We start from the raw sequence: 13,008 nt of genomic DNA on the forward strand, positions 1-13,008 counted from the left end.
ATCCTTCCCTGCCTGGGTTTTATAATTTAAAAAATCTTTTCAAACTTCAGGTGGGGAAGATTATGTCTTATTGTGTAAATGAAGACAAATTAACATTTCTTTTGTAAGTGGCATGGTCAGACAATGTTTTCAGGTATGCCTGTGAGTATTATGAGGCCTCATACCCACCAGAAAATGTGCACCATGTCAGGAGCGAAAGAAAAGCTCCGTGCACTGGCCATGTGGGTGGGGAAGTGATGTGGCAGTCTCCCTGCTCTCTTTTGATTCATATTTTTTTGTTCTCCTTTTATATCCCTTTGCAGTTTTAAATTTCTCTCTTCTGTGTTGGAGGCTGGGGTCTCTGTTGGTGCCTGTAGCTTTGTTCTTAGTATCTGGGTTGTCTTTGAGCTCAAATGACAGGGCTGTGAAGCCCCAGGAAGTGTTCCATGTGAGAAAACTGATGTGCTGAATGTCTTATACATCCCCATTTAATTTTCAAAACATCTCTCTATGGTGGGGACCTTTATACCCACTTAACAGATGAGGAAACTGAGGGTCAGGGAGGTTAAGACAGAAACCCAGCATCCAATGACCAATATGGAAGAGGCAATTCTTTTATTTATTTATTTTATTTTTTCAGTACGCGGGCCTCTCACTGTTGTGGCCTCTCCCGTTGCGGAGCACAGGCTCCGGATGCGTAGGCTCAGCGGCCATGGCTCACGGGCCTAGCTGCTCCATGGCATGTGGGATCTTCCCAGACTGGGGCATGAACCCATGTCCCCTGCATAAGCAGGTGGACTCTCAACCACTGCGCCACCAGGGAAGCCCCTATTTTTTAATTATTATTTTTTATTGTAGTATAGTTGATTTACAATGTATTAATTTCTGCTGTACAGCAAAGTGACTCAGATACATACATATATATATATATATTCTTTTTAATATTCTTTTCCATTATAGTTTATCATAGGATATGGACTACAGTTCCCCGTGCTATACAGTAGGACCTTGTCCATCCATTCTATATGTAATAGTTTGCATTTACCAACCCCAAACTCTCAGTCCATCCCTCTGCACCCCGCCTCCCCTTTGGCAACCACAAGTGTATTCTCTATGTCTGTGAGTCTGTTTCTGCTTCAGAGATGGGTTCATTTGTGTCATATTTTAGATTCCACATATAAATGATATCATGTGGTATTTTTCTTTTGAAGGGGCAATTCTATTGGTTGCTTTTCTAGGCTTTACTTAACCAACTCCTCTTCAGAAATTAAGATTCTGTTTAATTTAATTCAAGTTCCAGAGGAGAGGGCTGCTAACTCTCCACCTCAAAGAGAAACCTATTGTCTCACCCCGCCCAGTCAAGGAATAGAAGCCCTGTCTCTCAACTAGAAAGGGGCTATGGAGTTCAGTCCTTACACCAGCCTCCAGCTTCAGGGAGAGGTAAGAGAAACAAGAAAGGGAGAGGAAAACAGAACATCCATTCTCCTCAGAGAACCTAACTCCTGAATCCAGCCTTGGTTCTAGCTCCGTATCTACCATCAAAATTCTGATGTGACCTTGTTAAATTCCTTCCCAGCTCTGGGTCCGTTTCCCCATCTATTAAGTTTTTATTCTATCAATTATACTCTTTATATCTAACTCTGAGCTCTTTTATATCTGCCTGTTTCTGTTTCACAGTCTCCTGTTCTTGTTTTATGTCAGATTTTCCTTCCTTTATCTCTTTGAGTGATTTAAATATATTTGCTGTTAAGCCCTTTTTAGATTGTTCTTTTTCTCTGTTTCCTCAGATGTAAATTCTTCTAGTTGGGAAGTTTGTGGGAACTCCATGAAGTGGTTGTGAATCCATCATCACTTCTGGGTATTTCTCCCATGTGCACCTGGGCAGGGCTATATAAGAGCATGTGTTCTTGACCTCATATATTAGGTGCTCTTGTGCTGGTCCCAGCCTCCCATGGGTGGGTGAGTGCCTCAACCCTTGTTTTTGGGCACCTCTGCTATGGTTTCTTGTTCGTGTTATTTTCCTGTCATTTCTAAGTGTTTGGAGTGGAATGGGTAGTTTTCGGTGTGTACCTGGTTGGCTATTTTGAATGAAAGTCCAATTGTATCATCTGTTAACATTTCACAGATGAGGAAATGGAAGCTCAGAGAGGTAGCCTGACTTGCTCAAGTACACACAGCTAGAAAGGAGAATTATAATCTGGTTAAACGCTCTCCACTCCTCTGCATCTGGCAGCCTGGGTACTAATCTCGGCTCTGATTCATTGCTGGCTGTGTGTTCTTTAGACACTTTTTTCCCTCTGTGAGCTGAAGAGACTGACCTCTACCCTTCAGCATGCAGAACAAACTCAAAACTGTGTCCTTGGCAGAAATGAAAAAAAACTGACAAAGTTTAACCTGGTATATTAGAAAAGGTGTGAGTTCTGGAGTCTGGTTTTATAACCTCAGGTAGGTCACTTAGCCTCTTGGAGTGTCAGTTTTCTCATGTATAAAATGGGGATAATAATCACACTTAACTCTCTGGGTGGTGATGAGTGTGAAGTGAGAAAATGCATGAGTTTGGCACATAGTAGGTGCTTAATAAATATTCCTTCCTTCCTTCCATGGAGGAAAGCAGACTGGGGGTAGGGGAGTGGAGGACTGGGACAGCTAATCCATCAAATCCCTCAGGGTTTTGGGAGCCAGAGGGCAGACAAGTTCTCCAAAGACAGAACAGAAAATATCAGCAAAGGTCCAGGGAAGGCAGATTTTAGCTCCATTTTAGGAAAATGATGAGAGCTTACCCAATCTGGAAGGAGCTGATTTTAGATGAAATGAGTTCCCCATCACTCAAGTGGGCAGAAAGTCCAGAAATAAACCCATATATCTATGGCCAATTCATTTTTTTTAAGTGAAGTATGGTTGATTTATAATACTGTGTTAGTTTCAGATGTATAGCAAAGTGATTTGTTTATATATATGTGTGTATATATATGTATATATTTCTCTTCTTTTTATTCTTTCCCATTATAGGTTATTACAAGATATTGAATATAGTTCCTTGTGCTATATAGTAAATCCTTGTTGTTTGTCTATTTTATATATGGTAGTGTGTATCTGTTAATTCCATGCTCCTAATTTATCCCTCCCCCCTTCCACTTTGGTAACCATAAGTTTGTTTTCTATGTCTGTGAGTCTGTTTCTGTTTTGTAAATAAGTTCATTTGTACTATTTTTTAGATTCCACATAGAAGTGATATCATATAATATTTGTCTTTGTATGATTTACTTCACTTAGTATGATAATCTCTAGGTCCATCCATGTTGCTGGAAATGGCATTATTTCACTCTTTTTCATGGCCGAGTAGTATTCCTCTGTGTGTGTGTGTGTGTGTGTGTGTGTGTGTGTGTGTGTGTGTGTGCGTGCGCGTGTGTATGTATGTGTATACACACCACATCTTCTTTATCCATTCATCTGTTGATGGACACTTAGGTTGCTTCCATGTCTTGGCTATTGTAAATAGTGCTGCTATGAACGTTGGGGTGCATGTATCTTTTTGAATTCAAGTTTTTGTCTTTTCTGGATATATGCCCAGGAGTGGGACTGCTGGATCATATAGTAACTCCAGTTTTAGTTCTCTAAGGAAGCTCCATACTGTTTTCCATAGTGGCTGCACCAATTTACATTCCCACCAACAATGTAGGGGGGTTCTCTTTTCTTCACACCCTCTCCAGCATTTATTGTTTGTAGATTTTTTGATGATGGCCATCCTGATTGGTATGAGGTGATACCTCTTGTAGTTTCGATTTGCATTTCTCTAATAATTAGTGATGTTGAGCATCTTTTCATGTGCCTGTTGGCCATCTGTATGTCTTATTTGGAGAAATGTCTGTCTTCTGCCCATTTTTTGACTGGGTTGTTTGTTTTTTTGATATTGAGTTGTATGGGATGTTTGTGTATTTTGGAAATTAAGCCCTTGTCAATTGCACCCTTGGCAAATATTTTCTTCCAATCTCTAGGTTGTCTTTTCATTTTGTTTATGGTTTTCTTTGTTGTGCAAAAGCTTATGAGTTTGATTCAGGTGTCATTTATTTTTGCCTTTATTTCTTTTGCCTTGGTAGACTAACCTAAGAAAATATTGCTGTGATCTATGTTAGAGAATATTTTGCCTATAATCTCTTCTAGGACTTTTATGGTGTCCCACCTTATATTTAAGTTTTTAAGCCATTTTGAGTTTATTTTTGTGTATGGCATGAGGGAGTGTTCTAATTTCATTGATTTTTATGTCCAACTTTCCCAATACCACTTGCTGAAGAGACTGTCTTTTCTATATTGTATATTCTTGTCTCCTTTGTTGAAGATTAATTGACTATAGGGGTGTGGGTTTATTTCTAGGCTCTCTATTCTGTCCCAGTAATCTATATGTCTGGTTTTTGTGCCAATACCACAGTGTTTTGATTACTGTAGCTTTGTGGTATCGTCTGTATGGACAATTGATTTTTGAAAAGGGTGCTAAGTGCATTTATTGGGAGAGAGAATAGTCTCTTCAACAGTGGTGCTGGGGCAACTGGATAAACACATGCAAAAGGGTGAAGTCAGATCTTTACTTCACACCATACACAAAAATTAACTGAAAATGGGCCAAACACCTAAATATAAGCGTTAAATCATAAAATTCTTAAGAGAAAACATAGGGGTAAATCTCCATGACCTTGGATTTGGTAGTGGATTCTTAGATATGATGCTAAAATTATAAGAACAAAAGAAAAATAGATAAACTGGTCTTCATCAAAATCAAGAAGTTTTGTGCATCAAAGGACATTATCATGAAAGTGAAAAAACAACCCACAGAATAGAAAAAAATATTTACAAATCATATATAAGGATTTAAAATCCAGAATATATAAAGAACATCTACAATTTGACAACAAAAAGACGATTAACCCACTTAAAAGCCGGACAAAGGACTTGAATAGACTTTTCTCCAAAGAAGATATAAAAATAGCCACTCCAGGGCTTCCCTGGTGATGCAGTGGTTGAGAGTCTGCCTGCCGATGCAGGGGACACGGGTTCGTGCCCCGGTCTGGGAAGATCCCACATGCTGCGGAGTGGCTGGGCCCGTGAGCCATGGCCATTGAGCCTGCGAGTCCGGAGCCTGTGCTCTACAATGGGAGAGGCCGCGACAGTGAGAGGCCCACATACAGCCAAAAAAAAAAAAAAAAACCACCCCAAAGAAGATATAAAATTAGCCAGTAAATACATGAAAAGATGCTCAACATCATGAGTCATTAGGGAGATGTAAATCAGAACCACAATGAGATACCATTTTATATCTACTAAAATGGCTAGAATAAAAACATTTAAAAATGAAAAACCAGAAAATAACAAGTGTTGGTGAGAATGTAGAAAAATTGGAACCCTCATATATTACTGGCGGGAATGTAAAATGGTGCAGTACTATGAAAAATTATTTGGTTGTTCCTCACAAAGCTAAACATAGAATTACCAAATGATCCATAAATTCCACTTCTGGGTATATACCGTAAAGAATGGAAAGCAGGGACTCAAGTAGATACTTGTACACTAATGTTCATAGCAGTATTATTCACAATAGCCAAAAGGTAGAAACAACCCAAATGTCTATCAACAGATGAATGGATAAACAATATGTAGTGTATACATATCATGGACTATTTCTTAGCCATATAAAGGAATGAAGTCTTGATACATGCTACTACATGGATAAAGCATTATGCTAAGTGAAATAAGCCAGACACAAAAGAACAAATATTGTTTGATTCCACTTATGTGAAATATCTAGAATGGGCAAATTGAGAGAGAGAGAAAATAGTTTAGATATCACCAGGGGTTGAGGGGAGTGGGGAACAGAAACTATGTAAGTCCAATGAGGATCAAGATAAAGCAGAATGTTTCCTGCTTGAAGCACTTCTAATGACGTCTGTCCTTGCCACAGTTGTGTTTATGAAACCTGTGTTGTTAGGTTTCAGTTTGAGCAAAGAAGTGAACAGAACATTCAGAGGAGGTTAAGGGCATGAGGGTATTGTTGATGATGGACCAAAATGGAAGTGCCCTGGTAGCTGGAGCGAGGCAAAGTATGGGGTCAGATTAAGTCAGTGGCTTCCACATTTATTATTATTATTATTTTTTACACCTTTATTGGAGTATTATTGCTTTACAATGGTGTGTTAGTTTCTGTTTTATAACAAAGAGAATCAATTATACATATACATATATTTCCATATCTCTTCCCTCTTGCATCTCCCTCCCTCCCACCCTTCCTCCCTATCCCACTGCTCTAGGTGGTCACATAGCACCAAGCTGATCTCCCTGTGCTATGTGGCTGCTTCCCACTGGCTATCTATTTTATGTTTGGTAGTGTATATATGTCCATGCCACTCTCACTTTGTCACAGCTTACCCTTCCGCCTCCCTAAACTTACACTATGAAATACAATTTTCAGCATGACCCAGTAAACACATATTTTATGAAAAGGTCAGTAGTAAAGTAGGGGGACTGAAAAGGGTATTGAAGAATCAGAAGTTAGTGGCTTCTAGGAGATTCCTAAAAATCCTCAGTTTAAGATTTCCATAAGGAATGGATGTCCAATAGGCAGGAAAAAATGATGTATATTATTGATCTGGGAAACATGAATCTAAGGATCAATGCTTTCAAAATGAACTGTTGTGGTAGTTGTTAACAGTACCAGAGATCATGTGGAGGTGGGTGATTTTTAAATGTAGTTTATATCTGTTGAGATAAAGCTGGGGGTTGTATCTGAGTTCCTTGTAGTAATTAATCGTATCTGTTTATAATAAGGCAGGGTCTAAGATTGTGGGTGAAATTTCCAAACCCTATTAATAATTAATAAGGAGATGGGGAGAAAGCAATACTAAGGAAATAATTCTTTATGATGTTGATGATGGAACTTAAACTCAATACTGTCATGTCACAGAAGGTAGTTTGCTGTGTTGGTACCAGTATTTGTAATTAACAACTAAAAACTCAGCCCACTTGGAAGGTTTAAAGCAGGTTTTATGTGATCAAAAAGAGGCTCGGGCTTCCCTGGTGGCGCAGTGGTTGGGAGTCCGCCTGCCGATGCAGGGGGCATGGGTTCGTGTCCCGGTCTGGGAGGATCCCGCGTGCCGCGGAGCGGCTGGGCCTGTGGGCCATGGCCGCTGGGCCTGCGGGTCCGGAGCCTGTGCTCCACAGCGGCTGAGGCCACAACAGTGAGAGGCCCGCATACGGCAAAAAAAAAAAAAAAAAAGAGACTCATTTTGTTGTTGTTGTTTTTTAATATGTCATAGCTATTTCTTCTTCCTTTCCATAATTTATTTACATTTGCTTTTCTTATTGTTTGGGATTCCCTGTGGTAAGGAGGTAAGTGGGATGCACTCAGAATACAAGCTGTGAATAATCTGGTCTTTCTTCACCCTGGCCAAGGGCTGGTCTGCTGAACTGCAGGTGTATTATTTTCTATGAAGCAGAAATATCAAGATCTTTTAAAATTAATGATTATACTGGATTGACCCCTTTGTGTCCATAGCACTCTGGGTTGTATGTATCACACAGAAGGTGTTCTGGGGTCTTATGGGTTTTAGTATTGCTTTCTTCCCAAAATAATAAGCTGGACTTCATTAAAATTAGAAAACTTCTGCTCTGTGAAAGACAATGTCAAGAGAATGAGAAGACAAGCCACAGGCTGGGAGAGATTATGTGTAAAAGACACATCTGATAAAGGCCTGTTATCTAAATTATACAAAGAATTTTAAAAACTCAACAATAAGAAAACGAACAACTGGATTAAAAAATGAGCCAAAGACCTTAACAGATACTTTATCAAAGAAGATATACAAATGGTATATATAGCATATGAAAAGATGCTCCACATAATATATCATCAGGGAAAAAATGCAAATTAAAACAACAATGAGGGACTTCCTTGGCGGTCCAGTGGTCCGTGCTTCCACTGCAGGGGGTGTGGGTTTGATCCCTGGTTGTGGAACTGGGATCCTGCATGCCACACAGCATGGTCAAAAAATAAATAAAAATTTGAAAAAACAAAAAATTAAAATAAAAACAACAATGCGATACCACTACACACCTATCAGAATGACCAAAATCTGGAACACTGACAACACTAAATGCTGGTGAAGATGTGGAGCTATAGGAACGCTCATTCATTGCTGGTGGGAATGCAAAATGGTACAATCACTTGGGAAGACAGTTTGGTGGTTTTGTACAAGACTAAACATACTCTTACCATACCATGCAGCAGTCACACTTCTTGGTATTTACCCTTAAGAGTTGAAAACTTACGTCCATACAAAAGCCTGCACATGGATGTTGATAGCAGCTTTATTCATAATTGCCAAAACTTAGAAGCAACCAATATGTCCTTCAGTAGGTGAATGGGTAAACCGTGGTACATCCAGACATTGGAATATTATTCAGTGCTAAAAAGAAGTGAACTATCAAGACATGAAAAGACATGGAGGAGCCTTGGGAATTCCCTGGCAGTCCAGTGGTTAGGACTTTGTGCTTTCACTGCTGAGGGTTCGGGTTCAATCCCTGATCGGGGAACTAAGATCCTGCAAGCCGTGCGGCATGGCCAAAAAAAAAAAAAAAAAAGCCATAGAGGAGCCTTAAATGCATATTATTAAGTGAAAGAAACCAATCTAAAATGGTTACATACTGTATGATTCCAATATCTGGAAAAGGTAAAACTATGGAGAGAGTAAGAATTTTACCCAGCGGGTAGGGGATGGGGAGGGATGAATAGGTGGAGCACAGAAGATTTTTAGGGCACTGAAAATACTCTTTGGTATTATAATGCTGAATACATGTCATTATACATTTGTCCAAACTCATAGAATGTACAACACCAAGAGTAAACCCTAATGTAAACTATGGACTTAGAGAGATTATGACGTCTCAATGCAAGTTTTAATTAATTAATTTAGGTTATTTATTTATTTAGGCTGTATTAGGTCTTTGCTGCTGCACACAGGCTTTCTCTAGTTGTGGCGAGCAGGGGCTACTCTTTGTTGTGATGCGCGGGCTTCTCATTGTCGTGGCTTCTCTTGTTGCAGAGCACGGGCTCTAGGCACACAGGCTTCAGTAGCTGTGGCACGTAGGCTCAGTAGTTGTGGCGCACGGGCTTAGTTGTTCTGCGACATGTGGGATCTTCCCGGACCAGGGCTTGAACCCCTGTCGCCTGCATTGGCAGGTGGAATCTTAACCACTGCACCACCAGGGAAGCCCTCAATGCAAGTATATAAATTGTAACAAATGAACTACTCTGGTGGGGGATGTTGATAATGGGGGAGACTATGCATGTGTGGGCAGGGGTTATACAGAAAATCTCTATACCTTCCCCTTAATTTTGTCGTGAATCTAAAATTGCCCTAAAAATAAAATCTTAATAAACAAACAAACAAACCCTAGAGGCAACATCAAACTTAATGTTGAGAAACTGGATGCTTTCCCCCTAAGATGGGGAACAAGGCAAGGAAGTCCTCTCTCATCTTTCATATTCCTCTTATACTGGAAGTCCTAATTAGTGTAACAAGACAAAGAAAGGAAATTTAAAAATATACAGATTTTGTTTCTTCACAGACGACATGATTCCCTATGCAGAAAATCCCAAAGAATCAACCAAAAAACCGCCCACCCATCCCCAACTCCTGGAACTACTAAGAAGGTATAGCAAAGTTGCAGGATACAAGATTAATATACAAAAGTAAATTGATTGCCTATATACCAGCAATAAACACTTGGAATTTGAAATTAAAAAACAATATCACTTATAATAGCACACAAAATTTTAAATGTAATAAAATATGTATAATATCTATATGAGGAAAACTACAAAACTCTGATAGAATAAATCAAAGATCTAAATAAATAGATATTCCTTGTTCATTGGAAGATGCAATATTGTTAAGATGCCATATGTCTGTCAATTTATATATTCAACACAATCCCAATAAGCTATTTTGTAGCTATGATTCTAAAGTCTATGTGGAGGGCTTCCCTGGTGGTGCAGTGGTTAAGAATCCGCCTGCCAATGCAGGGGACACGGGTTCAAGCCCTGGTCCGGGAAGATCCCACATGCCATTGAGCAACTAAGCCCGTGAGCCACAACTACTGAGCCCACGTGCCACATCTACTGAAGCCTGCGCGCTCTAGAATCCGTGCTCCTCAGCAAGAGAAGCTACCACAATGAGAGGCCCACACTGCAATGAGGACCCAACACAGCCAAGAATAATAAATAAATACAAACAAATAAATTAAAAAGAATAAAATAAAGTCTATATGGAAAGGCAAAAGACCTAGAGTAATCAAAATAATACTGAATAAAAAGAACAAAGTTGGAGGACTCACATTACCGAGTTTTAAAACTATCTAGAAAGCTATAATAATTAAGATGGCATGGTGTTAAAAGAATAGGTGCATAAATTAATGAAACAGAATTGAGAGCTGAGAAGTAGATACACACAAATACAGGCAAATGATCTTTCACAAAGAAGCAAAGACTGACAATTCCATGGCGGGTAATGATGGTCTTTTTTTTTTCCTTCCAGTTTTATTGAGAAATATTTGACATATAGCACTATATAAGTTTAAGAGGTACACCATAATTAATTGACTTACATACATTATGATATTATCACAATAAGTTTGTTGAACATCCATCATCTCATGGATATAAAGTTAAAGAAATAGAAAAAAACTTTTTTCCTGTGACTAGAACTCTTAGGATTTACTCTTTTAATAACTTTCACAGATAACACAGCAGTGTTAATTATATTTATCATGTTTTACATTACATCTGTAGTACTTATTTATCTTGTAACTAGAATCCTGTACTTTTTGACTGCTTTCATCCAATTTCCCTCCGCTACCCCAACCTCTGGTAACTGTAAATCTGATCTCTTTTGCTATGAGTTTGTTTTTGAAGTAAAATTAACCTACAATACTATGTTATTACAACATAGTGATTCAATATTTCTGTACATTTCAAAATGCTCACCATGATAAGTCTAGTTACCATTTGATACCATACTAAGATATTACATATTTATTGCCTATTTCTTCTTTTGTTCTCATCACTTGTGATTTGATGAGTCTTTAGTGTTATGTTTGGATTCCTTTCTCTTTTCTCTGTGTGTATCTATTATAGATTTTTGGTTTGAGGTTTATATATAGCAATCTACATATATATGGGTTTTTTTTTTTTTTTTTTTTTTTTTTTTTGTGGTACGCAGGCCTCTCACTGTTGTGGCCTCTCCCATTGAGGAGCACAGGCTCTGGACACGCAGGCTCAGTGGCCATGTCTTACAGGCCCAGCCGCTCTGTGGCATGTGGGATCTTCCTGGACCGGGGCACGAACCCGTGTCCCCTGCATCGGCAGGCAGACTCTCAACCACTGTGCCACCAGGGAAGCCCTATATGGGATTATTTTAAGTTGATAATCTCTGAGTTCAAAAGCATTTTAACAACACTGCATTTTTACTCCCCCCCTCCTGTTTACTATTTTTGACATCACATTTTACATCTTATTGTTTTGTGTATCCCTTAACTACTTATTGTAGATATAGATGATTTTACTACTTTTGTCTTTTAACCTTCCTACTAGCATTCTGTGTGGTTGATTTACTGCCTTTATTGTATATTTGCCTTTGCCAATGAGATTTTTTTCTTTCATAATTTTCATATTTCTTGTTGCCTTTTCTTTTTCATTTAGAGAAGTTCCGTAACATTTCTTTTAAAGCTGGCTTGGTGGTGCTGAACTCTTGTAGCTTTGGCTTGTCTGTAAACTTTTGATCTCTCCATCAAATCAGAATGAAAACCTTGCCAGGCAGAGTGTTCTTGGCTGTAGGTTTCTCCCTTTCATCACTTTAAACCCTGCCGCTCTCTTCTGGCCTGCAGGGTTTCTGCTCAAAAGTCAGCTGGTAGCCTTATGGGAGTTCCCTTGTATGGAACTTGTTGCTTTTCCCTTGCTGATGTTAATATTCACCCTTTATTTTAAATTTTTACCATTTCAATTACTCTGTTTCTTGATCCTCTTTGGGTTCATCCTGTTTGGGACTCTCTGTGCCTCCTGGACCTGGATGTCTGTTTCCTTTCCCAGGTTAGGGATGTTTGCAGCTGTGATATCTTCGAATATATTCCCTGCCTTTCTTTCTTTCTTCTCCTTCTGGGACGCCTGAAATGCAAATGTTAACATGCTTGCCGTTGTCACAGAGGTCTCTTAAACTATCCTCATTTCTTTTTTTAATTAAATTAAATTTTTTTATACAGTAGGTTCTTATTATCTATTTTATACACATTGGCGTATATATTTCAATCTCAATCTCCCAATTAATTTCTTTTTATTCTTATTTCTTTTTTTCTGTTCAGCAGCAATGATTGCCACTACTCTTAACTTCCAGCTCACTGATCCATTCCTTTGCATCATCTCATCCACTGTTGATTCCTTCTAGAGAATCTTTCATTTCTTTTTTTTTTTTTCCTGTTATTTATTCTTTATCTCTGTTTGGCTCTTCTTTATATTTTCTAACTCTTTATTAAAAACTTCTAAGTTCTCACTCTGTTCATCCAACCTTCTCTCAAGTTCTTCAACATTTTTATGATTATTACCTTGAACTCTGTATTGGATAGACTGCCTATTTCCACTTCACTTAGTTCTTCTGGGGTTTTATCTTGTTCCTTTATTTGGAACACGTTTCTCTGTCACCTCATTTTGCCTAGATTACTGTTTTTATTTTTATGTATCTGGTAGGTTGGTTACATTTGCCAGCCTTGGAGAAGTGAGCTTTTGTAGGAGACATCCTATACCTCCCAGTGGTGCTTGCCCCTCTCTTCAGTAGAGCTATATATTCTAGGGGTGCCCCCTATGGGGGCTGCATGAGTCCTTCTCTTGTGGCCGGCCAACAACTGTGGGTGGTCTGGTAGGCATGGCCAGCCCCAGTCTGATTGGTTGCCAGGCCCTGCCTTGTGTGGAGGCCTCTGGTGGGCAGGGCCAGGTCA

The sequence above is a fragment of the Neophocaena asiaeorientalis genome, unplaced genomic scaffold (genome assembly GCF_003031525.2).
Source record: "Neophocaena asiaeorientalis asiaeorientalis breed wild unplaced genomic scaffold, Neophocaena_asiaeorientalis_V1.1 scaffold114, whole genome shotgun sequence".
NCBI classification, from domain to species: Eukaryota; Metazoa; Chordata; class Mammalia; order Artiodactyla; family Phocoenidae; genus Neophocaena; species Neophocaena asiaeorientalis.